The 21,010-nt window shown below is 41.7% G+C and overlaps 3 long non-coding RNA genes across 4 annotated transcripts; all 3 read left to right on the top strand.

The window, feature by feature from the left end:
* The first annotated feature begins 14,767 nt into the window (after nt 1-14,767).
* LOC124672960 lies at nt 14,768-15,581 on the top strand. The gene is made up of 3 exons (XR_006992735.1): nt 14,768-14,792; nt 15,022-15,121; nt 15,498-15,581. It is a non-coding gene; the product is annotated as an uncharacterized LOC124672960 (long non-coding RNA).
* A 508-nt stretch (nt 15,582-16,089) lies between these two features.
* LOC124672948 lies at nt 16,090-18,654 on the top strand. Of its 2 annotated transcripts, XR_006992733.1 has the most exons (5): nt 16,090-16,222; nt 16,319-16,567; nt 17,272-17,320; nt 18,326-18,437; nt 18,542-18,654. It is a non-coding gene; the product is annotated as an uncharacterized LOC124672948 (long non-coding RNA). The 2 variants fall into 2 exon arrangements; XR_006992734.1 differs by lacking the exons at nt 18,326-18,437; nt 18,542-18,654 and adding an exon at nt 18,160-18,251.
* Nucleotides 18,655-18,820: 166 nt separating this feature from the next.
* Nucleotides 18,821-19,404, top strand: LOC124672967. The gene is made up of 2 exons (XR_006992736.1): nt 18,821-19,052; nt 19,177-19,404. It is a non-coding gene; the product is annotated as an uncharacterized LOC124672967 (long non-coding RNA).
* Nucleotides 19,405-21,010: the final 1,606 nt, after the last annotated feature.

The following is a 21,010-nucleotide window of genomic DNA, read 5'->3' as shown; positions in this document are numbered from 1 at the left end:
AGCAAGGTAAAGGTCGTGGTCAACCACCCTCTGCCGGCTTTCCAAGGAAGAGAGCTTATGATCTGGCACTAAGAGTCGGTTGGTACGTGTGGGTAAAGTTGTGCACCCTTGCAGGGTTATAATCTTTTCGAAAAGCCGTGTCCATGGTTACGGACGACTTGGGAACGGACGTGGAGATCATAGAGAACATGAACCTAATCGTAAAACTTGGCAAACAATGTGTGTTTACGGATACCTTCTTCGGGTGTTGAGGGGGTGATCCGAGGATAGTGGTTCGAGCTGATGAAGATTGGTGGATACAATATGATGATCAATAGAGATCGAGATGTCGCTCTCTTATCCCCTTTTAAAGGTTCTGAGTAGTCGAGCTTCTTCTCCCTCTTGTTTATTAAAGGAAAATTGGCTTTACGCAAAAGAAGATCTACAGAAAGCCCGCATACCCGCTTTGCTAAAAGGTTGTACTAAGTCTTGCTGAGTCCCTGTACTCAGCTTTGCATGCTTTTGTTTCAGAAGAAGTCACTCCAACAGTGGTGGTTTCTAGTCGACATCGACGAGTAGCTTGGGGTTCCCAGGTGGCAGCCTGGAATCTATGGGCTGGGACGTCGCCGTTATGCTCCTGGCCTCTTAGGCCTTTTGCTATCTTTCTATGTCTAATAGCATAACATAGCTTCCGTTGATTGATGAATGTCAGGTCAGTGACCTCTGCTTGTAATGCTTTGGTTCTTCGCTCAGTTATGAGCTTGTATTACTTCTTTGAGTCGTAGAGTCACTGTTGTGTTACCGATTCTCTCACTGTAGTCTCTCGAGCTCTAGGTTAGGCTTATATCAGACGCAGATCTGGTGTTTGTCTAACCCTGATCCCAAGGGTGCCACACCAATCGTTGATGGTTACGAAAAGCAACGCTCGTAGGTCAAATTCCTCTTCTTTGTGCTCATCCCACACACGTACACCAGGTCTGTCCCATGATACGTCTCCAACGTAACTATAATTCTGATGTTCCATGCTTGTTTTATGACAATACTTACATGTTTTGCTTGCACTTTATGATGTTTTTATGCATTTTCCGGAACTAACCTATTAACAAGATGCCACAGTGCCGTCCTCGTTTTCTCGCTGTTTTTGGTTCCGTAAAGGCTGTTCGGGCAATATTCTCGGAATTGGACGAAATCAACGCCAAACATCCTATTTTTCCCGGAAGCATCCAGAACACCGAAGGAGAGTCGGAGGAGAGCCAGGGGCCCACCACACAGGTGGGCCGCGCGGGCCACACCCTGGCCGCGCCGGCCTGGTGTGGGGCCACCCTGTCGCCCCTCCGACTCCGTCTCTTCGCCTATATAAGCCCTTTCGACCTAAAAACTCGATACCAATTGACGAAACTCCAGAAAGACTCCAGGGGCGCCGCCGCCATCGCGAAACTCCAATTTGGGGGACAGAAGTCTCTGTTCCGGCACCCTGCCGGGACGGGGAAGTGCCCCCGGAAGCCATCTCCATCAACGCCATCGCCTCCATCATGCTCCGTGAGTAGTTCCCCCATGGACTATGGGTTCTAGCTGTAGCTAGTTGGTATTCTCTCCCCCATGTACTTCAATACAATGATCTCATGAGCTGCCTTACATGATTGAGATTCATCTCGATGTAATCGGTGTTGTGTTTGTCGGGATCCGATGGATTGTTACGTTATGATTGTCTATCTATAAAGTTTGTGAAGTTATTGTTGCTGCAATCTTGTTATGCTTAATGCTTGTCACTAGGGCCCGAGTGGCATGATCTTAGATTTGAGCTCTATACTTATTGCTTTGATTGTATCTACAAGTTGTATGCACATGTCTATGTCCGGAACCAAAGGCCCCAAAGTGACAGAAATTGGGACAACCGGAGGGAAAGGCTTAGATATGAGGATCACATGTTTTCACGGAGTGTTAATGCTTTGCTCCGGTGCTCTATTAAAAGGAGTACCTTAATTTCCAGTAGATTCCCTAGAGGCCCGGCTGCCACCGGCTGGTAGGACAAAAGATGTTGTACAAGTTTCTCATTGCGAGCACGTATGACTATATATGGAAAACATGCCTACATGATTAATGATCTTGATATTATGTCTTAATGCTATTTCAATCCTATCAATTGCCCGACTGTAATTTGTTCACCCAACACTTGTTATTGGAGAGTTGCCACTAGTGTAGATAGCTGGGAATCTCGGTCCATCTTTCATCATCATATACTCGTTCTACATGTCATTGGAAGTAGTATCAACTATTTTCTGGTGCCATTGCTCTAATATTGCTATTACTGCTGCTGTGTTACTGTTACTATACTCTCATATTACTGCTAGTTTCACATCACCCCTGTTGCTAGTGCTTTTCCAGGTGCAGCTGAATTGACAACTCAGTTGTTAAGGCTTATAAGTATTCTTTACCTCCCCTTGTGTTGAATCAATAAATTTGGGTTTTACTTCCCTCGAAGACTGCCGCGATCCCCTATACTTGTGGGTCATCAAGACAGTTTTCTGGCGCCGTTGCCGGGGAGGCGTAGCTCTACTCATAAGTTCACCTGGGGAGTACACTCTACCTCTCTCTCTGTTTTTATTTTGTTTTACTTTGTTTTGCTTAGTTTACTTTTGCCTAGTTTATTTGTGCTTAGTTTATTTCTGTCTTGTTTTTTTTTCTTAGTTTACTTTTGTCTAGTTTCTTTTTGTCTTGTTTTACTTTTCTCATATACCCAAAAATCCATAAAAATTTGAAAAACCTAAAAATTAAAAACTGCTGTTATGGGAAAACCCATAACCTACTTGGAGCTTATAGAATATTATAATAATTATAGAGAATCAAGAGCGGGAAAAGTGATGAGTGCTGTGATAGAAAAATTGAATACAATTGCTAAAATCTTGCTTAAACGCCATGATATAAACTGTTGCTCTCAACAGGACACTAAACATCTTAAATTTCAATGTGGCTTTAGTGAGGAATTTTTAATTAAGAACTATAATCGGAATAGCTATATCCATTTTGGGTTTGAAGAGGTAGAACAATTTGTCATATTTATGGGAGCCTCTGAGATAGAATCCTTCATGGTTAAAAATTATGAAACTTGTGTTGTTTGTAAGGACCTTAAAGATTATGTCTCTTCTATCCTTAATTTTTGCAATGAAAGTTACACTGATAATCCTTATATCATTGATTATAAAGAGAGACTCATTAATGCACAAGAATGCACTCACAATTTGCAGGAACCTGTGGAAGAAGAAATTGATGAACCCGAAAGCTCATTGGATGAAAAAGAGGAGGAAATCGATGAACCTGAAAGCTCATTGGATGAAAAAGAAGAGGAGAGTGATGAACAAAAGGAGGAAGAATGGATTAGCTACCCATGCCAACCTTCTAATGAGAGTAACTCTTTATCTCTAAAAACTATTTGATTGTCCTCCATGCTTACCGAAAGAGGTTGAATGTTATGTTCCTGTGGATTCTCTTGAAATAGTACCTATGAGTAAAACTTGTGAGAATAATTATGCTACTGTTATTTATGATAATCCATGCTACTTTGATAAATCTTATGATAATGCTTTGTTTGTGCCTGATGTCGAAATGCATGGTACTAAAGAATTGTGCATAGCAAATATTTATGATAAAGCTCTTGATGATGGTCCTATGTTACTTGATAATATTAATTGTACTACTATTGAAAATGGGATTGGAGAGTTCTTGACTTTATCTATGAGTCCCATATCCTTTGAGATTGATCAATCATCTTGTTATATTATTGATAAAAGTGTGTTTGAAAGTTTTAATCGCACTATTTATGAGCTTGATAAAAATTATGTGCTTATGGATCATGAAAAGCATGCTATATGTGATAGTTATATTATTGATTTTGTTCATGAAGCTACTGAAAACTATTATGAGAGAGGAAAATATGGTTGCAGAAATTTTCATGGTACCAAAACACCTCTCTATATGCTTAAAATTTTGAAGTTACTCTTGTTTTATCTTCTTATGCTTATCACTTTGTTCTTCATGAATTTATTTGTGTACAAGATTCCTATGCATAGGAAGTGGGGTAGACTTAAATGTGTTTTGAATTTGCTTTTTGATGCTCTCTTTTGCTTCAACTCTTATTTCTTGCGAGTGCATCATTAAAACTGCTGAGCCCATCTTGATGGCTATAAAGAAAGAACTTCTTGGGAGATAACCCATGTGTTTATTTTGCTACTGTTTTGTTGTGTCTTGGAAGTTGTTACTACTGTAGCAACCTCTCCTTATCTTTATTTTATTGCAATGTTGTGCCAAGTGAAGCCTCTAATCGAAGGTTGATACTAGATTTGGATTTCTGCGCAGAAACAGATTTCTATCTGTCACGAATCTGGGCTGTTTTCTCTGTAGGTAACTCAGAAAATTATGCAAATTTACGTGCGTGTTCCTCAGATATGTATGCAACTTTCGTTAGTTTTGAGTTTTCTGATTTGAGCAACGGAAGTACCTCCTTTAAATTCGTCTTTACTGGCTGTTCTGTTTTGGCACATTATGTCTCTGTTTTTTGCATTGTCTCTTGCGGACTTTAAGCAAGGCTTTCTACACGTGGAGAGCTGTAGCTAATGTTTTATTGAGTTCTTGCAATGTGTCACTACAGGACCAAGGTGGATTCAAGTTTTTTTTTAGTACTAACCCCTCTAATGAAGTTTATGAGAAGTTTGGTGTGAAGGAAGTTTTCAAGGGTCAAGAGAGGAGGATGATATATGATCAAGAAGAGTGAAAAGTCTAAGCTTGGGGATGCCCCCGTGGTTCATCCCCGCATATTTCAAGAAGACTCAAGCGTCTAAGCTTGGGGATGCCCAAGGCATCCCCTTCTTCATCAACTTATCAGGTTTCTTCTATTGAAACTATATTTTTATTCGGTCACATCATATGTGCTTTACTTGGAGCGTCTATGTGCTTTTATTTTTGTTTATGTTTGAATAAGATTGGATCCTAGCAATCCTTGTTTGGGAGAGAGACACGCTCCACTTTTTCATATGAACACTTGTTCTTCGTTTTACTTTTAATGTTCAATGATAAAAGTTGGAAGCTACATCACTTATGGTTATTTGGTTGGAAACAGAAAATGCCTCATATTGTCTTGAATAATTTGACACTTGGCAATTGTTTTGAGCTCTCAAGTAGATCATGATTAAGTTTTTTCATGTAGTCTAAACCTATTAGTGGAGAACTATTGTAGAGCTTGTTGAAATTGGTTTGCATGATTGGTCTCTCTTAAGGTCTAGATATTTTCTGGTAAAAGTGTTTGAGCAACAAGGAAGACAGTGTAGAGTATTATAATGCTTGCAATATGTTCTTATGTAAGTTTTGCTGTACCGGTTCATACTTGTGTTTGCTTCAAATAACCTTGCTAGCCCAAAGCCTTGTACTGAGAGGGAATGCTTCTCGTGCATCCAAAACCTTGAGCCAACCACTATGCCATTTGTGTCCACCATATCTACCTACTATGTGGTATTTCCTGCCATTCCAAGTAAATACTTCATGTGCTACCTTTAAACAATTCAAAACTTTACTATCTCTTATTTGTGTCAATGTTTTATAGCTCATGAGGAAGTATGTGGTGTTTTATCTTTCAATCTTGTTGGGCAGCTTTCACCAATGGACTAGTGGCTTCATCCGCTTATCCAATAATTTTGCAAAAAGAGCTGGCGCGGGGTTCCCAGCCCCCAATTAATCAACCTTCATTAATAATTCTCTTCACATGTTTTGCTCTGATTCATAAGTAAGCAACTTAATTTTGCAAATAGACACTCCTTCATGGTATGTGAATGTTGGAAGGCACCCGAGGATTCGGTTAGCCATGGCTTGTGTAAGCAAAAGGTTGGGAGGAGTGTCATCCATAAATAATGAAACTAAAATACATGTGTAAAAAAAAAGAAGAGGGATGATCTACCTTGCTGGTAGAGATAACGTCCTTCATGGGAGACGCTCTTGAAAGTCTGGTTGATGAGGTAGTTAGAGTGCCCACTATCATTCGTTGACAACAACAAACACCTCTCAAAACTTTACTTTTATGCTCTCTATATGATTTCAAAACTTAAAAAGCTCTAGCACATGATTTAATCCCTGCTTCCCTCTGCGAAGGGCCATTCTTTTACTTTATGTTGAGTCAGTTTACCTACTTCCTTCCATCTTAGAAGCAAACACTTGTGTCAACTGTGCATTGATTCTTACATACTTGCTTATTTGCACTTATTATATTACTTTATGTTGACAATTATCCATGAGATATGCATGTTGAAAGTTGAAAGCAACTGCTGAAACTTATATCTTCCTTTGTGTTGCTTCGATGCCTTTACTTTGAATCTATTGCTTTATGAGTTAACTCTTGTGCAAGACTTTTGATGCTTGTCTTGAAAGTACTCTTCATGAAAAGTTTTGCTATATGTTATCTATTTGTTAGCAACTATAGATTATTGCCTTGAGTCACTTCATTCATCTCATGTGCTTTGTAATAGTATGATCAAGGTTATGTAAGTAGCATGTCACTACAGAAATTATTCTTTTTATCGTTTACCTACTCGAGGACGAGCAGGAACTAAGCTTGGGGATGCTGATACGTCTCCAACGTACCTATAATTTCTGATGTTCCATGCTTGTTTTATGACAATACTTACATGTTTTGCTTGCACTTTATGATGTTTTTATGCATTTTCCGGAACTAACCTATTAACAAGATGCCACAGTGCCAGTTCCTGTTTTCTGCTGTTTTTGGTTCCAGAAAGGCTGTTCGGGCAATATTCTCGGAATTGGACGAAATCAACGCCAAACATCCTATTTTTCCCGGAAGCATCCAGAACACCGAAGGAGAGTCGGAGGAGAGCCAGGGGGCCACCACACAGGTGGGCCGTGCGGGCCACACCCTGGCCGCACCGGCCTGGTGTGGGGCCACCCTGTCGCCCCTCCGACTCCGTCTCTTCGCCTATATAAGCCCTTTCGACCTAAAAACTCGATACCAATTGACGAAACTCCAGAAAGACTCCAGGGGCGCCGCCGCCATCGCGAAACTCCAATTTGGGGGACAGAAGTCTCTGTTCCGGCACCTGCCGGGACGGGGAAGTGCCCCGGAAGCCATCTCCATCAACGCCATCGCCTCCATCATGCTCCGTGAGTAGTTCCCCCATGGACTATGGGTTCTAGCCGTAGCTAGTTGGTATTCTCTCCCCCATGTACTTCAATACAATGATCTCATGAGCTGCCTTACATGATTGAGATTCATCTGATGTAATCGGTGTTGTGTTTGTCGGGATCCGATGGATTGTTACGTTATGATTGTCTATCTATAAAGTTTGTGAAGTTATTGTTGCTTGCAATCTTGTTATGCTTAATGCTTGTCACTAGGGCCCGAGTGGCATGATCTTAGATTTGAGCTCTATACTTATTGCTTAGATTGTATCTACAAGTTGTATGCACATGTCTATGTCCGGAACCAAAGGCCCCAAAGTGACGAAATTGGGACAACTCGGAGGGAAAGGCTTAGATATGAGGATCACATGTTTTCACGGAGTGTTAATGCTTTGCTCCGGTGCTCTATTAAAAGGAGTACCTTAATTTCCAGTAGATTCCCTAGAGGCCCGGCTGCCACCGGCTGGTAGGACAAAAGATGTTGTACAAGTTTCTCATTGCGAGCACGTATGATTATATATGGAAAACATGCCTACATGATTAATGATCTTGATATTATGTCTTAATGCTATTTCAATCCTATCAATTGCCCGACTGTAATTTGTTCACCCAACACTTGTTATTGGAGAGTTGCCACTAGTGTAGATAGCTGGGAATCCCGGTCCATCTTTCATCATCATATACTCGTTCTACATGTCATTGGAAGTAGTATCAACTATTTTCTGGTGCCATTTCTCTCATATTGCTATTACTCGCTGTCGTATTACTTGTTACTACTACTCTCATATTACTTGCTACTTTCACATCACCCCTGTTGCTAGTGCTTTTCCAGGTGCAGCTGAATTGACAACTCAGTTGTTAAGGCTTATAAGTATTCTTTACCTCCCCTTGTGTCGAATCAATAAATTTGGGTTTTACTTCCCTCGAAGACTGCCGCGATCCCCTATACTTGTGGGTCATCACCCCACAACTGTAAAAGTTCATCAACTAATGGCCTTAGGTACACATCGATGTCGTTGCCGAGTTGCTTCGGACCTTGGATGAGCACTGACATCATAATGAACTTCCGCTTCATGCACAACCAAGGAGGAAGGTTGTAGATGCATAGAGTGACGGGCCAGGTGCTATGGCTGGAGCTCTGCTCGCCAAAAGGATTCATTCCATCTGTACTTAGACCAAATCTTATGTTCCTCGCGTCAGCTGCAAAATCTTTGAACTCTCTGTCGATCTTTCTCCATTGCGTTCCATCTGCGGGGTGTCTCAACTGCCCGTCCGACTTACGGTCTTCTTTGTGCCATCGCAACAACTTGGCATGCTCTTTGTTCCTGAACAGACGTTTCAACCGTGGTATTATAGGAGCATACCACATCACCTTGGCGGGAACCCTCTTCCTGGGTTTCTGGCCCTCAACATCGTCACCAGGGTCATCGCCTCTGATCTTATAACGCAATGCAGTGCATACCGGACATTCATTCAAATTCTCATATTCACCGCGGTAGAGGATGCAGTCGTTGATGCATGCATGTATCTTCAGAACCTCTAAACCTAGAGGGCAGACAACCTTCTTTGCTTCGTACGTACTGGCGGGCAACTTGTTATTCTTTGGAAACATATTCTTCAACATTTTCAGCAAGTTTTCAAATCCCGAGTCAGATAGACCTTCCTGTGCCTTCCATTTCAGCAAATCCAGTGTGCAGCCCAGCTTTTTCAGACCATTATCGCATCCGAGGTACAGCGACTTTTTGTGATCCTCTAACATGCGATCCAAATTCTCCCTCTCCTTTTCAGTTTCGCAACTTCTCCGTGCATCAGCAATGGTCCGACCAAGATCATCAGCGGGCTCATCACGTGCCTCTTCTTCACCTTCCCCTTCACCTTCCCCTTCACCTTCCCCACCTTCAGCATCCTCCATGAAAGTATCACCGAAATGATCAAGATAGTTGTCATCGATGAAATCATCCCCTTCTTCATCTTCTTCCATTATAACCCCTCTTTCTCCATGCTTGGTCCAACAATTATAGCTTGGCATGAAACCCTGCCGAAGCAGGTGCATGTGAACATCTCTTGAGGAAGAGTAACCCTTCTGATTCTTACAGGCAACACATGTACAGATAACAAAACCCCCCTGCTTGTTCGCATTAGCCACTACGAGAAAATATTTCAAACCCGTAGTGAACTCGCCGGAGAGTCGGCTACCGTACATCCATTGCTGATTCATCTATATTATTATAATATAAAATATATAATTAACCATCATGCATTTGTTAAACTAATTAACTAACTACAAACAATAGAAATCAAACAATGAACTACACACATATGCATATTTTATCAATGACACATGAAAGGTTCAAGTTGCTAACCGCGATCGAGGAGGAAAAAATAAATGAGGAAGCTCAAGTGTGGCTCCGACACTTCATATCATGTTTGTTTCATGCTCTTGGGATATTTCATCAAACACCTTGTGTGCATAAGATGAACCAAAAGCAAACCTAACACCCACTTGTGAAGTTTGTGAAGAGAATGGCTCCAAATGGCTAAGTGTTGGCTGCTGGATGGGTATATATAGGGGAGGGGCTTTAGTCGCGGTTGACCTAGCAAACCGTGACTAAAGGTGCCCGAAGGCCTTTAGTCGCGGTTGGCCTGGCCAACCACGACTAAAGCCCCTCACGTGCACCAGCTGGCCAGCGAGCGCCCTGGGCCCAGGCCTTTGGTCGCGGTTCGCCTCCCGAACCGTGACTAAAGGTCCCATTAGTCACGGTTCCAAAAATTTAGGGACTAATGGGGCTGGATGGAAGGCCCTTTTTCCACCAGTGTTGGACAGCCCTGTATGTTTTAGGATTATCAATCCACATTACTATTCATTTGATCTGTTTTACAACATTTGATCTTCATTATATATTTCTCCTTTTCGTTTTAGTTGGGTGGATCAAGAGAATGGCACTGCTCATTTGTTGGTATATATGTTCACGTTTTGAAAGAGATGGCACGGGATTTAGTTTAGGCTTAAATTTTATTTGAATTTCATTCAAGTTTGTAAATTATAATAAAATATGAAAAAGTTTAAGTTTTTGTTTGAATTTTAAAAACTACAAGTGGGTGCATCCCCATGCGATTTTTTTAATAATACTTTTTTCCCATTAATTCTACAAAGAACACACGATTTTAATTTTTTTAAATAATACACCGTCGGGTTAAGGAAATCCAATTAGTACTAATCGGGTTAGAGAAACCCGATTAGTACTAGTGGCTGCATGTGCATGCATGCATGTGCTTGATGCTAATCGGGTTAGTGTTTCCTAATTAGTACTAATCGGGGAACACTAACCTGGCGGTGTATTATTTTTGAAAAAGTTCAAAATCGGGTATTGTTTATAAAATTAACAAAAACAATATATTATTAAAAAATCGCCATCCCCATAGGCTCGATCACGCGCTACTGATGGACGATGTGTGGAGTTCCTCTATGAGATGTACAGATCGGATATAAAAGAAAGTTATGTGGGTGTCCGGATAAATGAAAATTATCACATGATTTAAAAAAAATAAATTTGTAAATTAGAATAGAATAACTTGCAAGAAAATAGGGTGGCCTGAACCAAGAACTATCTGGTTTGAGTCGGCCACATTTACCATTGCCATTTAGATAGAAATGCACCTTCATTGCAATGAAGTTTTGATATATTTTAAACTTTGTTTTGCTAAATCTGAGACTATCACTCAACACCCAAAATCATAGAATCTATCCATGCAAAAAATGGCTCTAAAAGCAAGCAGTACATTATTTCACTACGTGAAAAAAATATTATCATTGTATCATTTTTTAGACACAAATGAACAATTGTTAAAATTTTAGCAAGTTCTCGGTCGACATTTGGGCACTCCATTTATACTTTTTCCACTCCATTGGCGATATATGTTTTTTTCTCTAAATGAACCATAATGAGATCCAAATTCTCTAGACAAAGGAAGGTTTTTCTCTATATGAACCATAATGAGATCCACTCCTATTGTTTGTAAAGGAACAAAATAAATAAGGTTATAAGCTTCCCTAAAAAGAATATATATTCTAAGTAATGCTGAGCAAAGTGAAGTTTTTCTTTATTAGATGTGTGTTTGCCAAATTCGTTCTTGGGTGGAAAAATACTACTCTTCGAAACGACTAATATTAATTAAATTGGACCATTGGATCTATTGATTGGATGGCTAATATTTTCTTGTCCGTACCATAAAAAGGCTCCTCAATTGGTCTGGGTTTTCTAGCTAGTTGATGACAGCATAAGAAAAATTCTAATGAAAATTAAAAAGATAAAGTGGCATGGTTACTGAAATTAGCCAAACTGATTGATTATGCCAGCTCTGAACATGCATCAAAATACAGGCGCATCAGCTATAATAATGATTCCATATCCGGATTAGTTATGTAGTGCATCTCGCATTGGCCAGTAGTGCAAATAGATGCATGTAGACCCCATCTATCGTAACAATCGGATGTCATATGCATCACACCATCTTTTCTACTTCCTGCCTTTCTCAAATACGCATCAAAATATGTACGCCGTTTGTCCGGCAAATAGATGCATGTAGATCATATATCATGTTCCACGGGAGAAGCAATTGATCCGCATCAACACTTGCATCATTGTATGTCAACAGAAAAACAACATAAAAGACTAGATCGATCAAATTTATTTTCCTTTGTGCCAATGCAGCTATTTGAAACAGTCTAACCTGGCGGATATACGCATGTGCGCATCACATGGATCATAGCACCAGTACGTACCAATCAATTCTCACATGGATCATAGCACCAGTACCAATCAACTCACCGGATGAATTACTTCTATAAATGTTCTAATACTACCCGGCTCCAGGAGGCTTCAAAAGGGGCAAAAGGATCTCGTTCGTTCAATCCCGCCCACACAGTAAAAATGCAATCCCGCTTCTACCTGCAGCCGTCGGATGCGGTTGTTTCTTTCTCACCCACGGCTTGTCTGAACGGGTCAATGACGTCTGGGACCAGTCGTGTGTGGGGTCGGCGAGCAGAGGCAGCAACTGTCGCCCGTTCATGTGTCCTTTCTCCTCTCATTTTCGCGTGCGCGTGGTGGTGGGTGAAAACCCTAGATCGACTGCGCCATTCTCAGCCCCGCCCCTGCTCTCTCCCGCCCCTCGACTCCACCAGCCGCCGCGTCGCCGCCGCATCGCCGCTGCCAGAGGAGGGCGGCCCCGAGCCATCGCCGTCGCGCCCCTCCCCTCGACCTACCCAACGTTTCCCACCCAATCCGCTGCCTCCTCTCCTCCCCAATCCCCTACTCTCTTCCTCATCCAATCCCCAATCCCCTTCTCTCTTCCTCAGAGCAGCGGCAAGTCCAGTGTGCTGGAGGCGCTCGTCGGCCGCGACTTCCTCCCGAGGGGCCCCGAAATCTGCACCCGCCGCCCGCTCGTGCTCCAGCTCGTGCGGCACTCGGCCCCCGAGGAGTGGGGCGAGTTCCTCCACGCCCCCGGCCGCCGATTCCACGATTTCGAGCACATCAAGCGCGAGATCCAGGTCTGTTTCTCTGCGATTGCTGTAGATTTTTTGCTTGTTTGGTGCGTGCAGGCGATGTTCACCTCTGACCAACAATTTCTCAAGTACATATCAGTGTAAAGATTCTTTTATCTTGTCTTCTGTCTCAATCATTCTTTCTAAATTGGGTTTCCTTGGTAAATAAGAACAATCAAGGACCTATCTTCTCCATGATGAAAAGCCTATTTTAGCACCTCTTGATTAGTGTTTTATTTCTTCTGGAGAATTTTACACATTGTTGTAAAAAAATATCTAAAATATAAAGATGAATATTTATGGAACATTTTATTAGTAATGATGGACTTCCATTGCTTTATTATATGTTATATGGGTCTGGCTCATGTGGCCCTTCAGCCTCACCTAACACATGACCCTCTTCGTTCCGTGTGGCGCCATGTGGTAACGATATTAGTTAAGTTAACTCTCATAGTTAAAATAGAGTTCTTTTCTTCCGATTGATGAACATGTGACTGCCGTTGTTTTGCCTGTTACATGCTTCTTACGTCGCTGACAACATGCTTGTTATGTGCAGGTACATGCTTAGTTTTTTTCTGCCGCTTTCTATTTACCTTGGTAAATATGGTAACGATATTAGTTTGCTCTCTTTTATTGTAACCCTGAAGATGAGAACATGCTTCTTATGAACAACCCTAAAGATGTTTTTCGTATTCTGAATTTCTCATTTCTAGAGGCTAACTTGTTGTCTTACTCACACTACCTCGTGCAGAAGCTGTTGTGGCCAGCGGATGGCCAGCAGTAGCCACCGCTGCAGTCCCGCTACCGCCGAGAGTAACTTGCTAGGTTTGCACAATTTTTTAAATCCCAACTACTATGACGGCATGCTAATATTGATACGGCGGTGTTGAGAAATATGTATACTTTGAAGGACTCTCCTCAGTCTTGTTAATTCATAGTGATGCCAATTACATTGATTGCGAGTGCTCGGTCGGAGAGGAAATCCATTGAGTATGTTCGCACCAGAGTAAAAGGTAATATAATCAATCTTTGTTTTGGTATATTTCTTGCATTCTCAAGATTTTTTAAAATGCGAGGACTTTATAGTTCATTGTGTCTCACCATGCACGGTCGCTCTCGGGAGCATGCGCCATCGACTCCTCTCAATGAGTACACGATTGGCAGACTGGCATCACTTCTCCCAACCGTGTTGTTGGTACAACAACTACAACTTAATACTCCTTCTTTGAGGTCAAATTGCCTCCCTGTATAATGTTCTGAACTTTTTTTGAAATTATTGTTTTAGATGAGTAAAAAGGAAGATTACAATGTTCATGCAAATACATTTAAACTTACATTATACTGTCAAAACCTTAAAATGTGCTGCTTCTAACACCGCCGTAACCAACATGTGTCGCCACTACAATCAGATAAAACTTATGGATTTAATTTCAGCCACCACATGCGCCGTATATTTAGGTTGCTCTGAATATTTTGTGAACTTTGGAGACCAGTCATTAAACAAGTATTATTATACTCTCTCCGTTCTTTGGAGACCATGTGACGGATGGGTTTTGCGACTAAACTCTTCTCGCATTATTTATCTGATGTTGTCTATATCACAGCCGTTGTCACTTCTCCCATGTTTTTATTTGTTAGTCACTGCCGTTGTTATTTTATTTCCCTTGTTTCTGTAGCTTGCAAAGAAGGTCACCCATGGTGGTCGTTTGCTCTGCTACTTAACGATGCCCTTGCTGGGTTGTTTTCTTCAGGTGTGATGGTGTTCTCTTATCAGGTAATTCACTTTATATTCTCCTACAAAGTCGTTCTGCTGCGTCGGCGTCACATGGAGAAGCAACCGTTGTGCACGCCCTTCAGGCCGAGCTCGGCTGATGCCTATGACGCCAAGGTGAGCATCTCCCAAATCTTCTTCCCATCGCTCCTGATTTATTTGGGTTAGTAAGTTGTTTATAAGAACTTCAGAAGAATAGCTAGCTCCCGGTTGAATGACAAAATAATATTGCCAAGATGTTTGTTTCAGATTCCGAGAAAGCTTGCTCATGGTGCTGCTCGGTAGGACATGTTCTGTGCCCCAGATCAACATCCCATTACCCAGGTGTGTCGGTAGTGACCAAGTGATTGACTCTGCTTGTATCGATGTTCCAACGCTTTGGAAATATCCTTTGTTACAGCAGAGGAAATTCTCCGGAGATATAAACTGATGGAAAAGGATGCTCTTGAGTCGGCCAAACTTGTTGCTCTTGTGTACCTACATAATGCAGGCATTATCTTTATAGTTGACATTAATTTGAGTGAGCTAACAAAGTGTGAAGCTGAATTGGCAGACTGCAAGTACAAGCCGCTGGCTGGATAATCGTGGACGGCCGCATTTCAGGGACGTGTTGAAATTCTCCAGGCTGAACTAGCTCAAACAAAGACAATCAGGTTTGATTTGTTTGTACCTTCAGGTTGTGCATGAAAATAATATGTATTTGTGCCTCCAGTGCATGAGATGTTCTCTAAATTGTGGATTATTGGTTAACCAAATGCTTTAGTAGTCAGGAGCTTATCTTGGTGTTTTCGGACAGTGAAGCCATATTTTGGTCCACTAATATGAACGTTGTCCATTTTATGTCCTAATCTAAATTGGGGTTGCTCATGGACAAGGGGGAAATTAAGAGGGAAGTAGTCGGAGGATGGAGCCAACAATAGCAATTGAGTTGTGTCTTTCTTCTTTTCTTCTCAGGGAATCATGTGAAGAAATTAATCTTTCTTGGTTTATTTCATATAGTTGAGTTTTTTATTTTGCATTTTGTTGAAGGTATGGGCATCGAGCATTGACCCTGCGTGTACATCCTGGTGCTGCCCACAGGCACGGCAACGCGACCTTCTCAACGCCGCTCTGGTAGGTTTTGTTAAGTCTATGCTCAGAGCTTTTTTCCTCTATAAAAGAATGAGTTGTGTCTTGTCCAACTTGTGTCTATGGAGAAGTTGGAATGAGCGAGGATTCTGTTCAAATGTGTGAAGGCTTGGTCACAGCAGATGTTTTATTTTGGTTACTGATTTTCTTTTGTCAAATTTGGTTGTGAAACACATGGGTCACAGCGGAATTGGTAACGAGTGCCTAGGGCCCGTTGAAAAATTCTCTGCCTAAGCTGCAGGGATTTCCTGGTTGGGTTCTTCTCATATATTTGTAGCTTCTTTCAAAAATTCTCTAGAAGATCTTGATATCATCAAAATATGACTTCTGTGTTGGATGTGGAAACAGAAGCACTGCTATCCTATGTTCTTTGTGACATATGGTAGTATCCTGCTTTTAGCATGCCCTATGGACTGCTCTAAAAAGGACCAGATTTTTCTTTTACCACTTATGTTGTAGTTCAGTGTTTTATCTCTTCCATAACTCTCCCCTTTCATTTTCTTTCTGTTCGAGCAGCTACAAAATTGACCAGTTCCAAGAAGATTGGTGTGATTGTGAGCATTACCGTACAAATATACGGTTGGAAGGATATGGGAACATTATCTGCTTTACTTTTGCATCTCAAGGTAAATCTGATTTTTTTTAATATCTTACATGCCTGGTTAATTAAGCTAGGTGTTATGTGGAACTGTTATTTCATTGTTAATTTGATGAAGTTGCAGGCAACTACTGTCGCCTAGCAATGTGTCCTGATCAAAATCTTAATTTATGAAGTACTACTATGCCTACTGAGGGGGTGAGATTGAGGCTTATGAGCTTTGACACATACATCGGTTATCAGGATTAGTGCTTTTGGTGGTCCAATTTGGCAAGAACACGAAGAAGGCCGAGTTGGTGATGGCCCCTTATGAGAGTGGCACTGGTAACGGGAAGCTTCTATGACGTCGAAGAGGCTGCTGAGCAACCCACAGGTAATGTAGCTTACAGAACTGAATTATGAATGTGTTTAACTTAATTTTACATTCTTAAGGATTAACTTGGACCTTTAGGTGCTTCTTTGCGGGACCTAAATTATTTATTAACATGTATTTCCTGTCAACATTATTGGGTTTGCTGGTTCAGTTTATCAAGAATAATGTTGTATATTTTTCTACTTTAAAGTGCTAATTTTTTGCTGAAACTACTGTATTTTGCATAATGTCACGCTGAGCCATCATTAACAGGATAGTTAAAAACATGGAAATTGAAGAATTTCTAAGCCGTTTACTAATCTTCTAGATTTGACTAATTTGATGATTATGAAGTTTGAACTCCGCTAATTTGTCAAGGCCGATCAGAGTACAATATGATGTCAAGAAACCCTGCAATCTTATTGAACCAGCAGGAAGAGTTTCAGTATGGTAAAAGGATTCCAATTCTGAATTCTGTTGCAACAGAAAACTTGATACATCCTCTGTAGAATGTGCACTTATCATGTGTTATATATGTCCTACCTTGTTGGAATGAAGCTTTCTTAGATTGAGATTGCCTTTTAAACTCCACTTGAGTAAGAATCTTTTGTCGGTAACACTACAACCTTGTGTATATCACGGCTTTTCCACTAAATTGATAATGCAGTAACGTATTATCACTATCTCCATTGTATTTGACATTGTCTTCACCGCTCTGAATACAGTTCCCCTAGGATGATTTATCTTGCAGATGGACTTCCGTTATTAAGTGAGGTATCATATTTACTCACTGAACAATATGCACTACTTTACCATCATATAGTGTCTTCTCTGCAACTGGAAAAAAGTTGTTGTAATTTATACAGATGTTCTACTACTTTACCATCATATAGTATCATTCTGCAACTGGAAAAAAGGTTGCTATAATTTATATAGATATTGTACAGCATATAGAGAAAGGTTCTACTAGAAATCTGATTTCTTCCGTTCACTTTACCAATCTTTAATTTGCCCTAGACAGGGGCCTTATTCCTAGATGTACCTGGAAGGCAGGACTTTGAAAGAAAAGAAGTTGTTTCATGTTTAAATCTGTACTGTCATTTATTAAAAATGGTAATCTTGATGGAGGTTTCAAACGTGAAGCATCAGTTTAAAAATACGTGTACATGCTATTTTTGTTGAGTCTCCATATCGAGCACTTGGTTTTGCCACAACATTAATTAATTTGGCTCGAGCTGTCTGTTTACCACGAGTGCATCATGAATATCTGTCTTTTTTAAATGCTAATTTGTGGTTTGCATCTGGCTGAACAGGTTTTGTATGTAATCCTTGCTCCACCAATGACAATATAAGCTTGCCATATTTTGGTAACTGAGTTCAAGCATATGCATAATAAATTTTAAATGGCATATCATTTTCCATTTCAAACTGTGTCCTAGAAATAATATTGATAACAGACCATGTAGAAGACCCAACAGTTTTACTAATTTTTTTCTAGGCCCGCTCATTGGTATTTCTGTGAGCTTCCGGTTTCAGTTTTCCAATAGTATTATTGATGCTTTAGGTTTGGTATCATCTGGTTCAAGCACTCACAAGAACGACACTTATTGTAGGTGCACAATACAGTACTTACGTGCGATAAAATCACGATAAATCCAGAGCAAGGAGAAATTTTGCCATCCACAGTGATGGAATGCTATAACACATGTGTTGATGCTGGAAGCACATGATTAGCAAATTTCTATGAAATCATCTGAGAGCTTCAACTGTTCCGTATAGGAGCTTCAACCCGATCTGATCATCTGACCATTTTATGGAGTGGTGTTGGCTGCAGGATGGTGTCGCTGCAGGATGACACATGATTAGCAAATTTCTATGAATATTACCACAGGTGCAATTATCCCTCCTCCCAAAGTGGATTGTTTATTTCATTATGGAATCCATTTTCCCCATTATGTTTACTTGGCAACCATTTATTGATCGCCCCCAAGTCAGATGACGACGAGCCCGTCAATCAATGGAGGAGGAGGCCATGGAAGAGAGAAAGGATGTGTGAAGATGTTGTGGTTACCGACGGAGCGCTAGCTGTGGGCGACGACCGGGCCAGGCAAGTTCATCTCATCCCTCTCCCCTGAGTCTCTCTCTCCTGCGCGGTAGTGCAGACTCATGGCGTGTGGTAGTGCAGACTCATGGCGTGTGGTAGTATCTGGTGGCGCGTGCGGCAACACTCACCCAGATCGACTCGATTCTTTTACCTTCGTAGCAGCGAGTAAACAAGGCATGCTATTTTTATCGATTAGCTACTTTCTTTTCTTGGTATAAATTTTTGAAGTGTTAGGGAGTTGCAGATTCTGTGATCGCGCATTTGATTTTTTGAGAGTCCAACACTCTGGTTCCTAATTAATAATTAATGCATTTTCTAAACATGCTGTGTGCCGGATATCGAGGTAGTCTGGGTGAGGCCGGTTCAGCCCTGACCCATGACCTCCTTCATGCTCTAGACCAGGTGGGACATGCTAAATTTCAGATGCTTTGTTCACCATTATCAGAGGTCATCATGTACTTTGAGGCACATAATATGTTCCTTGGCAGTTTCAAATGGAATTGACATCAATTCTCTCGTTTCGCAGGTCAGAAGCAGGCATGGAGATCTGCACCATAGTGCAAGGGGAGAGGGGGATTTTTCATTTTATTGTCAGTTATCTAGGGTACGCATGCAACCATGGGAATATACCTAATGCCAAGGGAACTTTTGTGGTTGCTGGATATGTCTATTTACATTAAAATTCATGTTTGGTGGCCGATATTGACATCAGGTCTGAGAAATAGAGGTGGATGGGGAGCACGCACTTTAAATTTATATGTGTAACCTTATTTTGAACGTTTTGGATGCACATGAATGATGTTGTATTTCATCTTTTTTTGAAATGTTGAGACTACCTTTTTTTATTTTGACCAAAATTAATGAGTTAGTCTTTTAATTTGGTCATATAGAACATGTATAGAAAAAGAAACACAACTTATTTGATTGTGTATAACCCATTTTCATTTTTTATTTCACTTTCTTTCCTCAAAATTATAGCAACCGCAGAGCATGGAAAACAAAACTTTTGGCTTAAGTATTGACGGTTGCGCCAAGTGACTTATTAGTTGGAAACAAAATAAAATATATTGTTGCAGATAAGTACATATGTCAAACAATCGTAATACTGAATGACTATTGAGATAAGGCCCGTGCTTTGGCAGTTCTACGTGCCCCGCGACGAGTGCTTCAACCACGTCAAGAAGGCCGACTTCACCTCCTACCTCCTTAAGGCAATCAGCGCCGGCATCCTCCCCCTCGCGACAAGATTGGGAGGAGACGAGCGTAGGCCGAAGGTCGGAGGCCCCACTCAAGGAGGCCGTCGGGGCGGCGGCAGAAGCAGCTGTGGCAGGGGCAGGGCATGCGGCGGCGGGCGGAGCGCGAGGTGCGGCAGGAGTTCCTGTTGTGGCTGCCTGCCGCGGCAGACAAAATACCAGAATTCCTGCCGTAGCAGCCTGCCGCGGCAGAGAAAACGCCGAATTCTCTGCCGCGACAGAGGACCCCGCTGGGCGAGGCGGTGTCGAGGCGGGGGCGCTCGAGGCCGGGGCGGGCGCACTTGGGGCCGGCGCTAGGGTGCACGGGGCCGGTGCAAGAGCTCGCGTTGGCGGCATGGGCGGCGTGCCGAAGAGGTCGTCGAGTCCGCGCGGCACAGGAGGCGCAAGCGCGGATGACGAAGCTGCATGCTGAACAGGATTAACCTTCTCATCGAAGACAACATGTCGCGAGATGAGTATTCTTCCAATGACAGGGTTAAAGCAGCGGTAACTTAGATGGTTAGAGGGATACCCAAGAAAGACACATGCCATGGAACGAGCACTAAGCTTATGTGGAGCGGTGGACGCGATTTTAGGATAACAAAGATAACCGAAGACACGAAGATCAATGTATGAGGGAGGATGACCGTGGAGGCATGTGTACGGAACATGGGACTTTATTGTTGTACTAGGACAACGATTAAGCAGGTATGTGGCAGCAGCCAGAGCGTCGGCCCAGAGAGGAGCTGGAATGTGAGCCTGAAACATAAGGGTGCGCATAGTATCATTAATGGTACGAATGGCATGCTCGGCTTTACCGTTCTGCTGGGAAGTGCATGGGCATAATAGTCGCAGGACGGTGCCGTGGGTGGTGAGGAGATTATCAACAGTCTTGTTGAGGAACTCGAAACCGTTATCTGTCTAGAGGGAGTGAATAGTGACACCAAACTGCGTGCGCGTAAGCGAATTTTTTTTTCCAAGAGTACATGGGCAACTTATTAGTTGGGCAACTTATTAAAGCGGCGTCTATTCCTAGAAATTATTTCAAACTTATTAAAACACCATGCATAGGTACACTTAAACATTGCGATGAGAGACAAATGTGCAAGTAACGAAATAAGAAATCGC

The sequence above is a fragment of the Lolium rigidum genome, chromosome 1 (genome assembly GCF_022539505.1).
Source record: "Lolium rigidum isolate FL_2022 chromosome 1, APGP_CSIRO_Lrig_0.1, whole genome shotgun sequence".
Classification (NCBI taxonomy): domain Eukaryota; kingdom Viridiplantae; phylum Streptophyta; class Magnoliopsida; order Poales; family Poaceae; genus Lolium; species Lolium rigidum.
Note: the sequence above shows the minus strand (reverse complement) of the source record. Positions and strands in the feature narration are given on the sequence as shown.